Source organism: Oryctolagus cuniculus, chromosome 6, assembly GCF_964237555.1.
Source record: "Oryctolagus cuniculus chromosome 6, mOryCun1.1, whole genome shotgun sequence".
NCBI classification, from domain to species: domain Eukaryota; kingdom Metazoa; phylum Chordata; class Mammalia; order Lagomorpha; family Leporidae; genus Oryctolagus; species Oryctolagus cuniculus.
This window is the reverse complement of record NC_091437.1, coordinates 23,753,223-23,774,536: the sequence shown is the minus strand read 5'-3', so window position 1 is coordinate 23,774,536 and position 21,314 is coordinate 23,753,223. Positions and strand designations below refer to the sequence as shown.

The window sequence follows — 21,314 nt, the reverse complement described above, 5'->3', positions numbered from 1 at the left end:
ATCATAGCGTCCCGATAGTAACATACACTCTGGGAGGCAGTAGATGGTGGTTCAAGCACTCACATATAAGACCTGGACTGTATTCCTGGTTCTTGGCTTCAGTATGCCCAGACCCGGCTGCTGCAGGCATTTAGCAAGTGAACCAGTGGATGGGTGATCTCTGACCATCTGTCCGTGTCTGTCTGTCTCTCTCTTTGCCTTTAAAATAAATAAGATAAATAATTTTTAAAATTAATTTGAATAGATAATAGACCCAAATGAAAGAACTAAAACTCTGAAACTTGCATAAGAAAACCCCAGAGAAAACCTTAATGACCTTGGGGATGGCAAGGATTTCCTAAAAGGTACAAAAAGCACACACTATTTAAAAATAAAACAACAAATCGGACTTCATCAAAATTTAAAATATTTTCTCATTAAAAGATGTTCTAATGGCAATAAAAAGGCAAGTCATAGACTCAGAAAATAATTGCAGAATATCTCTCTGGAATACACAAGGAACTCTTACCACTCAGTAACAAAGAAACAAATAATCCAGTTTTTAAAAAGTGAGAAGAGATGTAGGCAGACATTTCACCAAAGAAGATGCTGAAATTAAAGTGTCCACAGGAAGTGTCAGAGAGCGCCTGGAGCACCTGAAACTCACACATGTCTGCAGAGGAGACAGGGTGGTGGTGAGTCAGCTGGGACAAGAGTTTGGCCGTCTCTTAGAAACTTAAACACACATCTACCGTACAGCATAGCCATTCTACTCTTAAGTATTTACCCAAAGAGAACTGAAAGTACCTTTCCACACAAAGACTTACACATGAATGTTCAGTGCAGCTGTATTTGTAATAGCCCCAAACTGGAAATAACCCAAATGCCCATCAACAGGTGAATGAATGAACACATTGTGGTATATTCATACAATGGAATCCTACTCAAAAAGAAATAACTATTGGTATGTGCAATAACATGGAAGAATGTCAAAATAATTATGCTGAAAGGAGCTAGACAAAGATACACACTGTACAATCCAATTTATTAAAAATTCTAGAAAATGTACATAATCTGTAGCGACAGAAACCAGATCATTGTTTTGTTGGGGGTGGAGTAGGGGGCAGGGACAGAGGGAGGGAGAGAAGGACTTAAGAAGGCCTGAGAGACTTCGCAGTGGGGGAAGTGATGGATATATTTACCATCCTGATTATGAGTACAGTTTCTTTGGTATATCCATGTCAAAAAACATCAAATTTAGCACCTTAAATATTACAATTTATTTATGTATCAATTCTACCTGAGCAGAGCAGTAACTAATAACGAACACCTTTTCCAAGAACTACAAGGGAAAAGGGTGAGATTGGGTATCCATCCTTAGAACACCCAGCCAGGATCTGACTGGCCAGCCTCACCCTCCTGTGCACGTCCACTCCAGCTTGGCCATGGCTGGTCTTAACCGGTTAGCAGCTGGAGCCACAACGCCCGAGCCTCAAGAACTGACACCTGAGATGTGACGCTCGGTATCAGCAGCAGGGGTCAGTCCCACACGCTGGTGGGAAGACTCTCTTCCTGCCATTTAACCTGCTTGGTGATGAACTAATGGTAAGAAATAAATAAAAGGAAGGGCTCGTGGGGGTGTCTCAGGCACCGATGACAGCTGCACAAAAACCTGCTGTGCTTATGAGAAGTTCAACATGATCAACTCCTCGCTGGCTCATTTCAGGCCCAAGGCCCACATCGCCTCCTTTTATGAGGTTTAATATCCCTTGGAAACCCTCTCCCCTTACATTCTCCATCTCCTCCCTGGAACAGCTCCAGAGGGGTCTCTGATTGGGTTACATACAAGGTCCTGGGCTTGCAACTTCCTCTCTGCCATAAATCACCCCTTACACACTCACTTTTTCCTTCTCAGTGTTCTTCGGTATTAATAGCCCCAAATCCTGGGAGCATTTGAGAACTGTTCCAATTTTGGTTTGAAAATCAATTTGGAAGTTAATGGTTGGCTTTGCTCAGACTCCAATCCCTCTGGGAAGCTGAGTTCCTACAAACCTGGCCAAGCCTGGGCTGGGGGCTCCCCTTGAAATGCTGAATACTTCGGTCTCAGTCTTCTTCTTTTACTCTGTCTCTAAAATCAAAATGTTACTGTTGCGGATAAGGGGTGGAACCTAACACCTTGTGCCCTCGGAGCTTACAGATAATGCTTAAATAGACCACGGAAGAGGAGGTCAAGTTCTGTTAGGAAAACAGAACAGTCAGTATGAAGTCCGGTTGTGCTGATTAAAAAGCCTCTGACGATCTTCTCCACTTTTTTGGAAACATCTATTTCCTAAGTCAGTGCTGCATCCTCTGTAGGTTGCTGACCTCCTGCAAGAAAAATGAGAAGGTGTCAGGTCTCATCAAATGTTGCTGCAAGCAGGGACCCTCTGCTGCCAGACAGGCCTGCCCCCACCATAGGCCAGCTGGGATGTGCATTAGGGATAGAGGAAACAGACCCCTTGTTGGGTTTCTCTGAGAAGACAAAGGAGAAGCCCCTCATGGACCAAACCGCACCAAGAAATGGAACCACTATTGTTCAGCCGTGGTACTAGCGCCAGAATTCAGCCATGGGCACTCTGGTTGGCCTTCCTGAGTGCCCCCTGCATAAAAAGAAAAGGGTAAACACCGTGTCCAGCAGCCTGTTGGTGACCAGCAGTCCTGCGGCCCCATGGCTGGGCTGCCCAGCACCCCCTGGCCTCCCTTGAGGCTGGCTTGGGCAAACCTGTGAATTGCAAGCTTGAGCCCAAGTTTAAATAGTATTCCTCCTCCTTTCTCTAGCTCCTTCAGCCCTAGTTCTACCCTTAGATATTAGAGGCAAGGTTTCAATCTTTCCCTCCACAACTAGTGAGGGGTCTGCCTGTGGTACCCCTAAACATGCCCCTTAACCTCCAAGCCAGTCCCCTGTGCTGTTACAGCAGGCCTCTGTCTCGGCCCAGGGTGGGGCTCAGGTATACCAGGGCGAATTATTTATTTAGGTGTAGCTCCATCAGGCCCCTCCTGGAGACACCATCAACAGTACATCTGGGAAGGGAGGCTATTAGTCTATTCATTCGAAGGAGACAATGTCCCTTTTGAACCTGATATATCTCATTTTGGAAGAGAACAAAGCAGGACAATTGCAGCTGGAGGCAAGCAGAAAGCATCTGCTTCCGTGACGTCAGGGCTCCTTCCATGCGGCTCCCAAGGCGCCTGGTGTCCCTTCTGGCTCCCCAAACAGGGTCCCTGTGGGGCAACGCGATGATAACAAGAGGCTCCCATTTACAGAGCACCCCAGCACACAGCACTGCATCTGCACTGTCTGGTTTCATTCTCACAAAGCCAAGAAGAATTGAGTTTTCTCATCTCTGTCATACAAATGAGAGAACTGAGGCTCCAATCAGTGAAATGGTTTGCCCGAAGTGATACAGTGGGGCCAGGACTCCACCCCAGGCAGCCAGTGCCAAAGCCTGTGCTCCACCCGCATGTGGTATCCAGCCTGGGAAAAGATGGCAGCAGGAGGCTGGGCTCCAGCTCAGAGGCCTCCAGGCAGCAGCTTATCCAAGAGCAGTGGGGAACTTACACAGTGAGTCACATGCCCTGGGTTCCCCAGAAAGCATCCCAGATCTGTGATGGGCAAGACAGAGGCAGCAGGCAGGCCATGGAGACCGGCCCTGATGACATTTCCTTTTCACAGATGAGAAACCCAGGCTCCAGGGAGGTTAGGAGACTCTCCAAAGTCATGGAGCTACAAAGGGACAAAGCTGAGACTCCAATCCGGACCTAGTGCCCTGCAACCCAGGGTGGCTTGAAACATGCCTAAAGGGAAACCTGTGTCATTTACCAACACTGCGAACATCATTCAAGTCATGAGAAAAGCCCTCATGCCTGTTTACAGCTAAGAAGTGCCTCTCTACTGGGCTGGAACTCAGCTGTTGTGCCCCAGACCTCACCCTAACAAGGAATGAATGGCGGGGGTCTCCAGGCACATGCACAATGCACCAACTCTGGGCACCACCATGCAGGGGCCTCAGACTCTGAGACACACGCACCTGCAGCTACTCATGGACTAGAGCAGTGCACACCCCTCTGTATGTGAGAACTCAGATTCTTGGCAGGCTGGCGGCTTTGCCAAATGGGGGGACAGGCACCTTGACTTCCTGGAGACTCAGCGAATGACAGGAGGCGGGCATGATGCTAACATCCCCAACCTCTTCACATGCCACTGGCTGGCCCTGAGCCATGCTCCCTGTTGTCGCACCAGTACACCCTGGTTGTCCACAGCAGTGACTTGCTCAATCCTGCATCCCGACTTGGTTTCCTCCCCTCTGTTTCACATCCCTGATTCCTGGGATCACTTCCTGATCACTCAGACTTCATCTCAGAGTTGCCTGAGATGAACGTGGGGTGGTGCCTTTCTAGAAAGCGTCTCTCCCACCTCAGACCCACAGGCAGTCCCCTCTGTGACTCTTCCCAGGAGGCAGGACTGAGGCTGAGGGCTCAGGCTCTGGAGAAGTCGGGGCCTAGAATGGGACTCAGGCAGGTTCTTCCTGGGCACATGAGCTCACCTCCCACCGTCTGTTTCCTTGGAGATAAAACCACCATAAGTGCACTGATGTCACAGACCAGTGTGCTGTGTGGTGTGTTCATGACAAGCTCATAGCACTGTGCCCAGCACACCCTGAGTGCTCACTCACAGACGGCTTCCTTGTGATAGCTCAAGTGCATGGGTCCCTGCCACCCATATGGGATATCTGGATTGAGTTCTAGGCTCCTGGCTTCAGCCTGGCCCAGCTATGACTATTACTGGCATTTGGAGGAGTGAGTCAGCCAATGGAAGGTCTTTCTCTGTGTCTCTCTGCCTTTCAAATAAATGGAACCTTTTCAAAGGGTGTCTGCTATTATTACTGGTGTTCTTTTGTATGAGAATAACCCAAGCATTGTCGTCCCTCTGTCACCTGAGCTGTGATACCTCTGAAGTCCCACGGTGAAGATATTTGATCTCTGCCTTCCCCAGGGATCCCCTCCCAGGCTTGGTGCTCAGTACACACCTGTTGCATTCAGCGGCTTTGTTTACCCTTTCACGATCCATTCCCTAATGAAAGCGACAGAGACACACACATTATCCTGCATGGCAACTCAGGGAACAAGGCTCTGAAGGACTTGTGCCTCTTTTTCCTCTCAGCCTAGTGTGCTGCTCAGTGCAAGCCCATGGGCAGGAGGAGGCAGCTGGGATCCACGCCCTGGGTTAGGATTCACTCTCACATGTTGATGGCACGCTAGACAGGGAGTGCCTCAGGACAGTATCTGTGTCCATCTGTGTTCATGAGTCTCCAGGCCAGGCCCGGAGCAGGTGCTCGGTAAATGCTTGCCCGCAGGCTGCAATCATCTCATCTTGGGCTGTCAAACAGCACCAGGCGTCTGCCTTGTGAACTGAAGTCACCGACAGCTGGATAGAGCCAGAGCCTGAGCTGATTTTAGAGGATGCTTCACAAGTTGGAAGATCGTCACGACTTTTTAAACTTTGCCCTTCCCATAAATGTTATGGATGTCAGGTTACATTAAACTTTGTGGGGTATATAAACAGCTTACATTCAGTTTTCACACCCAAAGTCTTAAAGTGTCTCAGTTTGTGGGATCCCGAGTCTTGATGATTCAGCCACTGTGATGGAATCTCTGGCTCCTTGCTAGCACCAATAGTTAGTAGCTAAGATTTTAAACATTTGACTAGGAATGAATGCAACCACCATTTGGGACTATTTGTGAGATACTGGGACAGCCTAGAGTGTGCATGGGGCCATTTCTTAGCGCTGGGTAGCTCCGCCACTCAGCTGACTCCACTGGCCGCTATGACTGGCAGAAACCTGTGTCTTCACATGCAAGAGATTTCAAAACAGATTTTGTGCTTAGGAAAGAGCCATCAGAAGTCTGTGCACTTAATTCCAAGGTGAGGTCCCCAAGCCTTCTCAGAGTTCACAGGTGTAGAACCACCTCACTTAGAGCTCACCTTGGCTGCAAGCTACCATCAGCAGGGGTGTCTGGGACCCAGTCTGGATAAGGAAATCAGAATACCTGAGGGTGGGACATAGGATGGGGATTGCATGACTTTCTCGGGTACCTGTCACATGTGGCAAGCTAGCCTGGAAACTGGCTGCTCTGAAGATCACCAGTTCAAATACCTGATTCCCCGGCAATCAGCAGATGAGAAGCAGGAGGGGGCAATGGCAAGCAGTAGATGCATCATGTACATCAGAAGCAGCCATGGAGGCCAGCGCTGTGGCGCAGCAGGTTAAAGCCCTGCTCTGCAGTGCCGGCATCCAGATGAGCCGGTTCGAGTCCCAGCTACTCCACTTTGGGTCCAGCTCTCTGCTATGGCCTAGGAAAGCAGAATGGTCTAAGGCCTTGGGCCCCTGCACCCATATGGGAGACCCAGAAGAAGCTCCTGGCTCAGATTGGCATAGCTCTGGCCGTTGCTGCCATCTGGGGAGTGGCCCAGCAAATGAAAGATCTTTCACTCTCTGCCTCTGCATCTCTAACTCTGACTTTCAAATAAATAAATAAATCTTCTTAAAGAAGCAGCAGCAGCAGCAACCGTGAGAAGAGCAGAGCAATGAATCATGGGTACAGGGGAGCCACCACCCCTTCTCTTTGCCCCCAGCACGTGAGACATGCACCTCTTAGCCAAGCACTTGCTGTATGGAGTCATGTCTACCTTTTTCTTATTAATTTCAGATTGTGAGCTCCTTGGAGGAAAGAAGCAGTTTTAATTCATCCTGACACCTCTGATGCTGGCATCACATCTGGGACAACGCAGGAGTTGATGAAATGTTGGTAGAGAGAGTGAAACAAAGAACAGCCTTTTGCCTTCATGCCTGGCCCTGAGAATGTTACAGTGACAATGCCTAACCAATGGGACAGAACCCCCCCATGAGTGGCAGAGGGTTTATGGCCCTACATCATTCATTCAAACACACTAGTTTGACACCTCCTGTGGGCACTAGATGCCAGAGTGTTTGTAGGGGAATTCGGAACTGAAGAGGTTTAGGAAACAGACGTGTGGAGACAAGGGCACCACACACCCAGAGAAGGAGAAGCATGGGACATGTTCCACGACACTGATGGGCAGCTGCCTGGGACTCAGGGTCCAGTGGCGGTGGCCAAAGCAAGGTGCTGCTCCACGAATTTCTTTCCCAGAACCAGAGATGATGCAATGCCCATGAGAAAGACTCCCCTCCTAAATGATTATCTTTTCTCAAAACCTGCCACAGGGCTGACATTCTTTATTCTGAGAAACCCACTCATGGTAAACCTCATTCCCATCATCCTGGATGAGCAAAGCATCGTCCAGCTATACTTCCATCTGGTCCCCTTCTTCCTTTCCCATGGTCACCTCCCCCTGCACCCTCATTTCTCCTTTCCTTTTCCTAATCAGCAACAACTATAACCCCTGGATCCCTCCCAACTCACCACTAGCTCTTGAAAGACAGTTTCTGTCTGTCTCTCTCTCTCTCTTTCCCTCTCTCTCTTCCCCTGCTCTGAGCAATTCTCTGAGCTTGCCCCAAATCTTCCCAAAGTCTGTCATGTCCCAGAGTAAGGGCCCTGGTTTATCAGCTGTAGCTGTTAAGTTGGTCATTGCTTCCAGAAGTTCCCCAAGATAATAGGAAAACCACTTGAGAGCAGAGAGATACAGGCCAGGGGTGACTGGAATTGGATTTCAATCCTCACTCTGGCCTGCTGAGTTCTTCCTGAACACAAGCTCTTCATGTGAAAGATATCTCAAGACAGGAGACCACTGGGATGTTTTACTGGAAAACCACAGCAGTATTTCCTGATCTCACATGCACAGATCGCTGAAACTAGCCCTCTAATAAATGGAATTTTCCTCATAGGGATTGCACACGCCTAAACATAGAATCTCACCAGATCCCTGGAGTGGGGACTGTTTCCCCCGTTTTATGGAAGGAACACTGGGAGATGAAGAAGTTAGGAGAGTTGGCGAGGGTCCCAGTGATATGGTGGCGAGACAGGGCAAGCATGCCGGTGTCCTGGACAGTCACAGAAGGACCTTATCTTCCACAAAGTCTTTGCCCATTAGTGCACGTGTGATAAATGTCATGGACTCCAGCAGTCAAATCACATGGCTGGAGTCTCACCAAACAGTAATGGTACCCAGAGCAAGAGGACTGTCTCTTTAAGGACTGCACACACTGAGGGCGAGAGGTAAGTCCCAACTGATCTACGGAAGAACAGACTATTCAAGGTCACAGGTCAAAGTGCAGGTCCAAGAAGTAGAATGAGATCCCATATCCATCATGCAAGGGGCAGACAGGCCTAAGGGAGGCTTAGGAGTTGGGGAGGCAGGATGTGAAGGTGGATAAGATGTTTTTCAAAAGGAATAACAAAGTATTTAAGAAAATTTGCTATCCGGGGTCCTTCAAAATCCTACTTCCCATTAAGGCAAAGTTTGTTCCAGATTGCTCCTTGCTGGTCCTTGGGATTCAGACACGCGTGGGCCAGAGACTGCGGTACAGGCTACCGGAGTCCACTGGCCTGAGGAATACAGAGCCTTCGGAGCATAGCAGGCCCAACTGGCTGGATCTGTAACAAAGCCGAGGCCGTCAGAAGGACAAGTCTGTTGTGGCATCTGTGCTTTGGATTTGAGGCCAGCCCAGGCTTCCATGGGTACCTAAGAAGCAAGGGGCCATTTCATTAAAAGCACTGATCCAGGTTCTGCAGAAACCACACCCCCAGAGGGCTCCCAGAGATGCATGGCTACATCACAGGTGGCAGACATCAACGCCTGGCTAGTGGCTCATGAGTAGACATCACCCAGCCTGTCAGAGGCCACAGCAGATTTTAGTGGGATGGGCAACTTGTCTTTCAAGGGATTCTTTTCTGAGGCTCTGGGAGGTGAAGCAACCCTAGCGATTTCCTGGGTTAGAATCCTGCCATAACAGGTGCAGGTGCGAGACAGCCAGAGAGTAGCCTGGGGAATCACAGGTCACACAGCTATGTTCATTTTTGCATATTCTGTTCTGGGCCTCATTCATTCACCTGCGCTGGTTAGCAAGCACAGAGTAGACTTTTCTGTAATCTTTTTGCTTTCACTTTTTACTTTTCTGTAATTTTTTTTTAAGTAGCTCAACCTGCCTTGAATATGGACTACATATAAGGGGAGGAAACCCAAGGAGCGAAGTTAGGGCAAAATCTGAGGTGTGTGGATTGGACTCAAGGCCATGGGAGGGAGGACTCAGGGGTTGGCTCTTGAGGTGTCCGCATGGGTGATGAATCAACACCACTCACTAAGGGGGCACACAGCGGGAGAAAACATGCTCAGATAAGAAGGTTGTGGATTTCCTGGGCAAGAGCCCCAAGTGGAATTGACACCAAAGCCGGGGAATAGCTGCACAGGACCCAGGAGAGGCCCTGTCAGCCAGCCAGCTGGATGAGGCTACACCAAGGCAGCCCCAGTGGATGACCTTGGGAGGCCTCTGGGGTGTGTAGATGGAGAATCAGGGGCACCCAGACAAGGTCCCTGGAAATTCAAGAAGCTAAAATGGGCACAGAGCTGAGAGAGGAGCTGGCAAAGCCGCCACTGATGCTCAGGCTGCAGTGGCAGGAGGAGGGTGTGAGTGAGGCGACTCAGAAGCTGCAGGACTTTGAAGAGGATGAGATGGAAGAGAGCACGGGGCAGCTCGTGTGTGCCCTCTGCAGGGAGAGCAAAGGTTTGACCTGGGGTCTGCTGGCCCAGGCCCCTGGGTCTCCCCTCAGGCTACACGGCAGCGATGAAGGGCCCTGTGGATGCTTGGATGGGTCTCTGGCTTAGACACAAGGCGCTGGCAGAGTGGCTCCATCAAGAGTGACGATTAGGGACCAACACTGTGGCCTAGTAGGTAAAGCCGCCACCAGTAGTGCCGGCATGTGGGCTCTGGTTCAAGTCCTGGCTGCTCCACTTCTGATCCAGCTCCCTGCTAATATGCCTGGGAAAGCAGAGGAGGATGGCCCAGACCGGACCGTTGCAGCCATTTGGGGAGTGAACCAGCAGATGGAAGCTATCTCTGTCTCTCCCTCTCTCTGTAACTCCACCTTTCAAAATAATTCTTAAAAAAAAAAAAAAAAAAGAGTGACGATTAACAGTCACCAGAACAGACAGTGTCTGGTGTCACACAGAAGCTTTCTCCTTCCCTCTAACGCGAGTTGCAGGCCCCCTGGGGGCTGCTGGGGCTGCTTCTGCAGCAGGGTTTGAAGAGGCAGGATAGACTGCCTCATCCTGCAGGAAGTGCTCGGCGGGGCTTCCTCCATGGTGAGCGGTCCCTGGCTCCTCACATCCTGATTTAGAGAGAAGCAGATGACAAGGACACATCGGAAGAGATGCACAGTCATTCCAGGGATTGAGAAACACAGCTGAGGCAAGCATGGGTGCTACCTTTCCCCCGCAGACTGAGCAAAGTGAGAACGCCTGGTGACCTCCTGTAGCCTGTGGCAGGGACTCGCCCAGCTCCCTGGTGAAGTGAAATCGTGGAGGACACAATCCCTGTGGAAGGCACCACCCATCAAAAACACACACGTGCTTATGTTCTGCTCCAACGACTCTTCCGTGTGGCCTCTGTCCTAGACAGCATCCACCGCAACCTGCAGAGATAAAAATGCAGGGATAAGGGGCAGCACCGTGGCGCAGTAGGCTAATCCTCCACCTGCAGCGCTGGCATCCCATATGGGCATCGGTTCTAGTCCCGGCTGCTCCACTTCCAATCCAGCTCTCTGCCATGGCCTGGGAAAGCAGTGGAAGATGGCCCAAGTCTGTGGGCCCCTGCACCTGCATGGGAGACTGGGAAGAAGCTCCTGGCTCCTGGCTTCGGATTGGCGCAGCTCCAGCCATTGGAGCCATTTGAAGAGTGAACCATCGGAAGGAAGACCTTTCTCTCTGTCTCTCCCTCTCACTGTCCGTAACTCTACCTCTCAAATAAATAAATCTTTTTTTATAAAAATGCAGGGATAAACTCAATGGCTCTCAGTACCGCATGGTTTAATTGTACTGCAGTATATGCACATCGCTGTGTGCAGCTGTTAAAGAGTGGGGCAGGTGCACACACTAATAAGACAAAACATCCAGGACTTATTTTGAAGTGAAAAACACAAGTTGAACTAGTGGGAAGATGTGTATAGCATGGCCTGGTTGTTATTGACAGGTTGGTGTGCCTAGAGGGAGCACTAGAAAGAAACTCAAGGTTACTCTTCCAGAGGCGGCTGGGAGGGTGAGAAAAGGGGGTGATTCTTTCAACTTTACAGACTGATGTGCTGGTTGTGTTTGTACAACAAGGCTGTGTGATGGGTGAGATCTGATGCCTGAATGTGGCATCCCAGCTGTCTTGGACACAGAAATCCCAGCTCATTCACCTTCCCCAAGGCTGCTAGCTACCATGGCAACCTGAGTCACATGATGGGCCTGTTCTAAGAGCACAGCTGAGGTTCCCATGACCATAGATGATACATAGGGCAGGCCAATCTTGGTCCGTTCCAAGCTTCTCCCAGCCACCTGGGCACCTGTGGTGCTTCTCTCAGTTGCCTGGGCTACTGTCTCTCTTGCCCTCACACCTGCCAAAAATGAAGGAAGGGAGCAGAAAATAAGTTAAAGCAGAAGCCAGGTAATCCTGGGGCCTCCTCCTCCTATGGCAGCAGCATGAGCACAGAGAGTTGGGATCAGGAGCAGCAAATGCACTCTAACCACTTCCCTGAAGATTGACCATCAGCCTCATTCTCGGGGGTCTGGTGTGACTCTGGGATTGGCAACGTCAGGGGCATTGTGAGATCTCAACTTTGAAGCTCAAGCTCACTGCCTCAGGTTCTATGCAACATGGCTTCAGACTCAGTTAGAAAAACACAGCCAACAGATGATATTCGCCTACTCGATGTTGGGGGTTCTTCTGAGTCCTTGCTACTCAGAGTGGGCCATGGACCACCAGCAGCAGCAGCAGCAGCAGCATCCAGGAGCCTGTTAAGAATGCAGCATCTATCCCATTTGGGTACCAGTTTAAGTCCTGGCTGCTCCACTTTCAATCCAGCTCCCTCCTAATGTGTCTGGAGAAGTAGCAGAGGATGGCTCAAGTGCTGCACCCATGTGGGAGATCTGGAGGAAGCTCCTGGCTTTGGCATGGCCCAGCCCCGCTATTGTGGCCATTTGGGGAATGAACCTGTGGAAGCAAGATCTCTGTCTTTCCCCATCTCTCTCACTGTGTAACTCTGCCTTTCAAATAAATAAAAAACAAATTTTAAAATGTGTTCTGATTTCAGAACACACAGTGAAGTCCTGGGGATGAATGAGTAGAGCCATCCAATACCAAGTGCAGGAACAAACCAGAAGCACATGTGCTTTACCACCTGACGTTCATCTGTTCCAAATCCCAGCTTACAACACACACCTCTCCCACCAACACAGCCCGTCTGTGCATCAATGAGAAGGAGACTATCTCATGAGAAAGCATCCACGGGGAAGAACAATGCATGAAGGCCGCCAAGGGAGGAAACACTTTCCGACTTGCAGCATGTAGAGCATCCTTTCGCCCAGAGTTGAGCTTTAAGTCCCGCTCTTTGTGAACCGTCTCAGGAAGGGTGCCATGCTGCTAGGTTAGCACAAGTAGGTAACACACCGTAACAGCTGCCGCACTTGCTGCTGAGACTACTGTCTAGGGAATCTGGGCCAGACACGCACAGCCAGGAGCTCCTTATCTGGAGCACGGTCAGGCCTGTTAGGCTGGTGGGAAGTTTGTGAACTGAGGGTCAGGGGAGCCTGCTTGGGACTCCTGCCTCCCAATCATTGTGCCCTCTGCTCTGTGACTGATGCATCCTATTCCCACCATGGTCAGCTCCTGGGTTGTCACAGACATTCAAACACAGAGACCCACGTAATAGGCCCCAGGAAACCACACCGTGACTCTCTCTCATCGGGTACCAATTGAAAAGACAGGCCTCCATGTCAGTGGTTCCCAGGCACACATGAGGATGTTAATATCAGCCACTTTCTTTCCATCCCTTCCCTTCCCACTTGTATGACTCCTTTTTCTTCAGATCACCCGGGAAGGTGCTCTTTAACTAAAGATTAATTAATTCTGCCTCCATCACTGGAAACATCCAGAAGACTGATCAGGATACTTCCAATGAGATCTGATACATTCACCATCCTGTCTTAAAAGGGGCCCTCTCTCCACACCAGTGGCTTGATGCTAGCCTTGCATGAAGGACATGCCACCAGCACCAGGTGGCCTGTGCAGCTTCTGTCTGGAGTGGCTTTCCCTGGTCCAGCACACTCCACTTCCCAATATGTTTCTGTTCCTTCCAGCATTTGACCTCCTGCTTTGTTTTCCTGCTTATTCCCTCACTGCAGTCTGCATGTAAATATAAGAGGGTGAGGATTCCAATCCGGTTTACCCTCACTGTTTCCTCAGTGTGTGGTGCCTGGTGCAGGGTAACTGCTCAACAAGCATGTGCTTGAAGACTAATGGTCTAAGACTGAATGTCTCACAGCTGAGGCTCTGTCTGGCTTCTCTCATTCGTGGCTTTGGCCATTATCTACAACTCATATTGGTCCCTGCTATTCTGGAGACACTCCAGAGCCCAAGACCTCATCTCCTCGGCCTGTGTGCAACCCGGTTTAAATGCAGCAGGAACAGACACACACACAGGGCTAAGGGCCCACATGCTAAAGCCGGTTGGAAAGCCTCCCACATCCAAGACCTGGATGAGAAGCAAGGCCTTTGATACAGGTGCTAAAGACCAGGTGGACAAGAAGCCCTAACACGGAGAAGAGCTGAGAGATCCTCCAGGGATAATGCAAGACTTAGACCCTCCAGAGAGAACACAAAGCTGAGAAAGACCATAAAGCAGAGCTGCACACCCAGTACCCACACAGCCAGAGGCTAGGAGGAAACAATCCCTCAACACGATTCTTTGCACACGCAGAGGAGAGAGCCAACCACTGGTTTCTTTACCCCATAGCTCATGACCTGTTTATGGCTGCCATGAGCCATAAAAATACATAAGAGTTTGTGTCTCGGGAATCTTTGACAGTCCTGCTCTCAGCATTCTGAGAAGTATCCTGGGTCACACTGGGGTCTGAGCATGGTCTCTACAATGGCGGGGTAAACAGGGAGGAAAATTCCTGCATTCAGCTGTCAGCCCCAAACTCCAATGGCCTGGTTACCCAAGGATGATGTAGCCTGGCTGAGAACTAAGCAGTGATGGAGATCAACACTGTGGCCACCAGAGGGAATGCAGCTAGGCTCCAAACACCTTTGCAACAGCCACCCACTGAAAAGGGCAGCCAGTATCCTGAGTTGCTCACCCACTCACTGAGGTCAGGCTATGCTGGGCCCTCTTAGAGGGTACAGGGTGGCTGGGGATGGGGGGCACCAGAACCTCTCAGTGAACCGAGATGGAGGAAGCATCCATTTCCAAGGGCAGCTGTCACAGAGACCCACAGGTTGGGCAGCCTCAGCAAACAGAGATTTACTGTCCTGTTGGTTCCGAGGCTAAACACTTCCTTTGAGCCCCTGGGAGCTCTAGGGATCCCTTCTTGCCCCTCTCTAGCCTCCGGTGCTTTGCTGGCCATGGTAATCTTTGGCATCCCTTGCCTTGTGGATGGGTAACTCCAATCTCTGCCTTGCTGTCACATGGCCTTTCTCCTCATGTGTCTCTGAGTCTATTCTCTTAACGACACCAGGATTGGGAGGCCCACCCTACTCGAGCATGTCCTCCTTTTAATTTAACTAATTATATCTGTAATGACCTTGTTTCTAAATAAGGTCACATTCTGAGGCACTAGGAGTTAGGATCCCAACTTATCTATCTTGGAGGAGACAAGATGCAGCCTATCAAGGAGAGAGACAGTGCTAACCTGGAGAGGTCAGCAGCTAAGGGATTCTATAGTTGGCAAGTCCAGAAAACCTCCAAGAGAAACAGCTGAGTAGGGAGAACAGACCCAGGACCCAGGACCCTAAGCCTTAGCATTGACCTAGTACCCAAGCTGAGTGTAAAAAGTAGCGAAACTGCCTAGGGTGGACCTCAGGGGCTTAAACAAGTAGCATAAACAAGGAGCGTATCAGATGACCATTGCAGGCTGGAGACCAGCACAACCTGCCTGGTGCTGGCCAGTGTGAGCCTGAGAGCTTTCACAATGCAGCATAAGGGGTGGTCGGGGAAAGAGCCTCAATAGGGACCAAGGTTAAATCTTACTATACCAGACCTTGGCCTTGAAGTCAAGTTTATTTTGGATTAGAGACATTACAGCAAACAGGGAATTCTTAAATCTAACTAATGTTGTGGCTGGACATTTATAACGACGCTAACCATATCCCTTCACCTGTAGTCACACACTTCCATGTGGTACACAAAGACCAGCCCTCGGGATATGGAGGTCATGACTCAACGTGGCAAACGGGGTTTTAAATGACAGAAAGAAGCCAAGTGCAATGTCACTGGGCTGGATAAGCCAGTGTCGCTCCCGCTCCTCCCCCTCAAATCCTGCAGACAAGAATATTAATAAAATAAAACTTCAAACTCTGATCCTGGAGCAATAACAGAGCGCCCGTGCCAAACTGCACAGCCGGGGGGAGGATGTACGGAGCTGAGCAATCTGCGGACAGCATTTCTCGACTGAAATTCTTGAAAGCTTGCAGTGCTCGAGCCAAAATGCTCTGGAAAACCATTTCTATGGAAAATGCAAACTTTATGAATTGCACATGTGGCCACATAGCCAGCTCTACGGCTCTGAACGACAAGATCTACACAGAAATCTGTCCCCACATCAGAGACCACCAGGGCTAGTGCAGACCATGCCATGGCTCCCAAGAAGATGGGAAACCTGTTCTGGCCCTGGTCCTTCTTGGCAAAGCGGAAAACAGAACCCAGTGGAGGCTGCAGGCTAGACTTGGATGTGACAGACAAAAGGGCCACTTCCCTTTGCCTGAAGGGACCTGCCTGGAGAAGGAGCCCCCGAGGGGAGAAATGGATCCTTTTCTAGCTACTTACCTTCTTTGTTCCCTCTTCTCCCATCTGGGAGACAGCCATCAGAACTGTACTTTTCTTGTGTCGTAAAGTGAGTTAACGGCTTCTATGGGAAGTGCTCAGAAAGCGCCCAGTCCATCCAAAGACCCAACATCAGTTCTCACCTGCAGCAGGCAGAGCCTCACGATCTTCCCCCCAGGTGGCCTTGTTGCCAGCACTCCCCCTGCAAGTGCATACTTTATAGATCTCCATTCCCTTCCCACTTTGTCTCCCAACAACCTATTTAGAGTCTGGACCGCTTCCCACTCCCTGTCAGAGGATCTGAGGACAGGAAAGGCCCTCCCAGGTCCCTCAGCTTCCGCCCCTGCCCCAAGGCAGAGCTCTGTTCACACCGACTCCGACAGATGGATGTCGTTTCAATACAGGAAATATTTATTGAGAACCCGGTCTGGGCCAAGCCCTGCACTCGGCGCTGCTAGGAATACACAAAGGAGTAGGGCAGGCTGAGTTCCCGCCGTCCACACAGGGGGACTGGAGACTCAGGCAGGACTTGATGCTGGAGTCATGAAGGAGAAATTTCTTCTTCTCTGGGAAATCTCACTTTCTGCACTTGAGGCCTCCAACTGATTGGATCAGGCCCACCCACATCATCTAGGGTCATCTCCTCCATTCAAAGTCCACTGGCTGTAGATGGTTAAATCTGTGTTTTAATAAATAACTGGGTACTGGACTTTGGCCAGATTAACAGAACCCAGCCAGCACACACTTGTCAGTTTTTCTTCCTGACCACCAGCAACTTCCAGCTCACTATGAAATGCAGAGAAAGTAGCTCTCTAGTGACTTCACCAGCTCCCCCAATTGCATTAGACTGACTCTCAATAAAATATCTTCCATGCCACTTTACTCATAATGGTCTCATCCCCTGACCGCATATGGCTAGGAATTGTCTGGCCTTCTGGAACACTGGATCAGCCTACTGAGCCCTAGGTTACAGCCCATTCGGGAGACCACACCTTGGCAAGGGTGGGGGCACTCCCATGGGGTGAAGTTTAAGTCTTAAACCAGAAACCAAAATATGATGCTGTTCCTCCCATAGCTTCATTATAGGGCCTAGACATTGAGGTGTGTGAGCGGCCCCTAAACTGTTGCAAATCACAATCCATCCTCACAGTGCTGGGTCCTCCTGTTCCCGAAGGATTGTCCACACACATCGCTTGGTGAGTGCCACACCAGGGGCCCCCAGCGGCTGCTCCCCAGGAGGCTTTGGCTCTCAGAGAGGCTGCCATTGTCACTGAAAAACTGAGGATCCACATGGCCGGTGACAAGTTTCCACTGCCCCCACCACTAGGTATCAACACCAGGTGTCACCAGTCCCAGAGAGAACAAAGGCCCCTCTAAAAACCCTGAGCAGTCACATATGGTGACAGAATTCCTGGGACAACCCCAGTCTTGGGGCATGGAAGCTTCTAAAGAAATGCCCTTGACAAGCCATTCCTTCCTGGGGCTCCCATCACAGGCAAGCTCGCCTACTGAGCTGGCCCTTGGTGCTGTCAGCTCCTTTGTCTTCCAGGGGACTGGAGACTGGTCAGTCCATGGGAAACTCCCCTCCCTCCCTCTAGCTCCTTAAACCTCATCCAACAGGCAGTCTCTCCCCTAAAATACACGTAAGTGGTACAGCCCTCATTTGTGTAATTGGTCATGAGGTCATAACCAGTATCTGTGGTTTCTTCTTCTACTAACCATTCTGTGCCCTCATACTCAGTCAGGACCTCAGTTAGCTGAGTTCTCTTCCTGGTGGGGTGACCCAAGCCTTAATTCCTGGAAGGCCTGAGTCCCTAATCACCACGCCTACTTTTAGTTGCCGTAGTTTACCAGTAACCCTTACTACTTTGCACGGAAGTATTAAAAGGCACCCCAGAGAACCTCCAGTGTTCTAGAACCAGTCATTCTTTCCCTGTTGTGTAGCTACAACCCCACTATTTCACGGTAATCAGGATCACTCACTCCAACCAGAAGAGTCAGTACTTACTCTGCATGTTGGTTCAGTGGCCTAAGCAGCTCAAAATGGCCAGATCTTATCTTTCAATTTAATGAGAGTACAGTTGTAACTCCAGCTGTAATCCTGTGTGTGGACTGTTAGGCGTAACAGTGAGAGATGAAACTCCCATTTATAGCCCTTGCTTCCCAGACCCATGTACTCTATCAGGAAAAAATACTGTATTGTGGTTTCTTCTTTTTCAAATTTGGTTATTTATTTATTTATGCCCACAGCTGCCAGAGACAGGCCAGGCCAAAGCCAGAACCTGTGAACTCTATCTGGGTCACCCATGTGGGTGGCAGGGCCCCAAGTACTTGGGTCATCTGCTGCTGCCTCCCAGACACATGAGCAGGAAGCTGGATCAGAAGCAGAGGCAGGATTCAGCTCTAGACACTCCATGATATGGGACATGGGCATCCCAAGTGGCAGTTTAACTCACCGTGCCACAATGCTCGCCCTCTATGGTTTCTGATTCAAAGCACAAGACTGTGCCTTCTAAACAGAGCCCTGTCCTTCCAAGGTATTGCTTCCAAGTGGAGCTGCCACTGAGTCTTCTGTAAACCACTGCAAATCTCATTCAGCCCACTCTCTTCCAGCTGATGTGGTATATGGTAAGGCCATTTATTCCTTGGAAACACGACCATACTTCCTCTACTGAGAAGTGGCTTCTGGAATCATGGTTCCTGCTGTAGAGAATGCCAGGATGGTGGGTAAAGTACTCCGTGAAAGCAGGAGTAGTGGGGCTAGGAGAAGCACCATGCAGAGAGAAAGCTAAGCTGTCTGGGATACAAGTCTCATCCAGTGATGCCAAATACCTGGCACCGTCAAGATTGAAGAGGCCCACCATCACCAGTCTGTCACCACATGGCCGCCCGCCTAGGCCCCCCAGGAACAGGATCATTTCAGAGACTTCATGTTGGTCTCTGCTGGAGGCAGATTAGGTGCCCAACTGCAGTAGTAGCCGTGGCAGCCCTCGTAAGGGGGATGTCCGTGCTGCTAAGCCCCTGCACGTCCTCCTCCCCAGTCAACGCAGCACCTGTGTTCATGGCCCACTGAGCTGCAACTGGGGAGCTACTGGCTGATAGCTACCAAGCTGGTCACTTTGTCCACCAGCCAAACTCCTCCACAGTAGATGGTACCCTTTGGATGTCCACACAAGACAACACCTTCACCATTTGTACTCATTCTGAGAGAGGTCCATCTCTGTACCTGTACCTAGATATTCTTATCGTTCGTCTTCCAATCCTGCTCCTTTCAAGTGCCTGCCCATGCAGCTGCCCACAAAGCAAAGTAGACCCATGCTCCTGGCCATTTTTCAGTCCTTACTAGTGGACAACCAAATGTTCTGCTTAAAGTCCAGTCCTTGGGGTCCAGTCAGCACAAAGAAACCACACAGAAATGCAAACAGAAGAAAGTAAATATAAAGAATTACTAACAGGGGCAGGTTTTTGGCATACCAGTTAAGACACCACTTGGGATGCCCGTGTTCCATGTGAGAGTGCCTGAGTTCAAGGTCCAGCTCTGCTCCTGATTTCAGTTTCCTGCTAATGCACACCTGCGAGGCAACAGGTGATGCGCCAGGTACTTGAGTCCCTGCGACCCACATGGAAGACTTGGATTGAGGTCCTGGGTCCTGCTTCAGCTTGGCCTTGGACTCTGGCTTACCCTAGTCCCAGCTATTGCTGGCATTTGGGGAGTGAACTAGCAGATGGGGGAAAATCTCTCTCTCTCTCCTTTAATTTCTCTGTTCTTCAAATAAATAATCATGAATAAATAAAAAGTCAAGAAAGAATTACTAATAGGGAATTAAAACAATGGCTAGTAAGAGTTGAAGCAAACTCTGAGCAAGATCCTGGTGCAGATGTAGGTAGCAGCCACAGCCACATCTGAGATAGTATGTGCCCTTCCCTTCCCCCAGGGCTGGGATGAAGACCTTGGAGAAGGCCGGGCGGGGAGAGGAACCTGTTGGGATTCTACTCTCTGGGATGTCAGGAGAAGGTATCTATAGAGGCCATGCTTTGGAACTTCCTGTACAGCCATTTGAGAGAGTCTTGAGGGACGCCACTCACAAGGAAGTGACTTACTGATGGCATTGTCCTAGAGAGAATATGTTGAGGGGCAGCGAGGAATACATGCCACTGGGCACTGCGGGAGCTCAAGGTGTCCCCTCCCCACTCCCTGGCAGGAGCCCAGCTCTCAGGACCCAATCTGGAAACAGCTGGCTCTGCAGATACCTGGTAGATCCAGCTCCTGCAGCCAGGAACAGAAAAGCTCATCCTCTCTGGTGTCACCACAGCATCTATCAGCAAGGTTTCCCTGCTTTCTGCTAGCACAGAAGTGTTCCCACAGAGCAGGCAAATAGGGGTGGGTTTGGAGATGATGGCAAAAAATGGATTAGTGTGCTGTTGCTCGGAGATGGGACCAGAGAGGAAGGTGGGACAGAGCACGTTGCCCACACCCTGCTCACAGATAAACCAAGCAGGCACTGCCCTTGGTCAGGAGCTCGGGCTGCTGCAATCAGGACAGGAAGCCTGAGAGGCAGGATACCAGCTCCCTCCACCCTGTCACTGGGTGACAAGCTCAACCCCAAAGCAGGGGCCAAATGATCTTAGTTCTGTTTGCCTCTGAGCAAACCACCTTGCAGAGTAACCCTTGTGGGTTTGACGCTAGGGGACTGACAGCCTTTGCTCACCCCCCCACCCCACCCCCAGGGCTAGGCTAACAGTAGATGCTTAATAACAAGCAGCGACTTCAGGAAAAGAGGTTTTCAGCTCCATGCCTCAGCGCGTGACCAAGCTTAGCTCCAGGCTCACCCTTCTACAGGGCGATTCCCTCCCTGTGACCCTGGCTGGTTCCTGAGAACTCGCTGTGTCTGGAGGCTCCCTTCCACCCTGTGAGAAGCAAGTGTCATCCTCAATCACACTCACCACAGCCTGGCCCTCTTAGAGGCCGGCAACAGCCCTCGGTCCTCGGGACTAAGAGAGCCGGAGGTGTGCCAGGGATGGGGGAGGGGGGCAGGGGGAGCAGTTCTTGACGTATCTTGGAGTTGGCTCATAGTTTTGACCTTTGCGCTTGGTGAGTGAGGCTTTTGGAAAGGGAAACAGAGAAGCAAACGGCCGCTGTGGCACCTCTGGGATTTGGGGTCAAGGAAAAGATGCACCACATCTGGTCACTGGGCTCTCAATCTTGCAGCATCTCCAAGTTGGGGCCCTGATTTCGTAAACATCTCCAGTCAGGGCTCACAAAGCAAAAACTGTCTCGCACAAAGAACATTCCAAGAGAT

At 50.4% G+C, this 21,314-nt stretch overlaps 1 long non-coding RNA gene across 2 annotated transcripts in view; it reads right to left on the bottom strand.

Moving 5' to 3' along the window:
• The window catches only part of LOC127490504 (uncharacterized), a 133,370-nt gene that overhangs the window by 30,619 nt on the left and 81,437 nt on the right, over nt 1–21,314 (bottom strand). For both annotated transcript variants that reach the window (XR_011389737.1, XR_007918454.2), the window contains exons 3-4: nt 10,421–10,626; nt 64–2,346 (exon numbers count right to left, since the gene is read on the bottom strand). This is a non-coding gene — a long non-coding RNA (uncharacterized lncRNA). The remainder of the gene's footprint in view (nt 1–63; nt 2,347–10,420; nt 10,627–21,314) is intronic.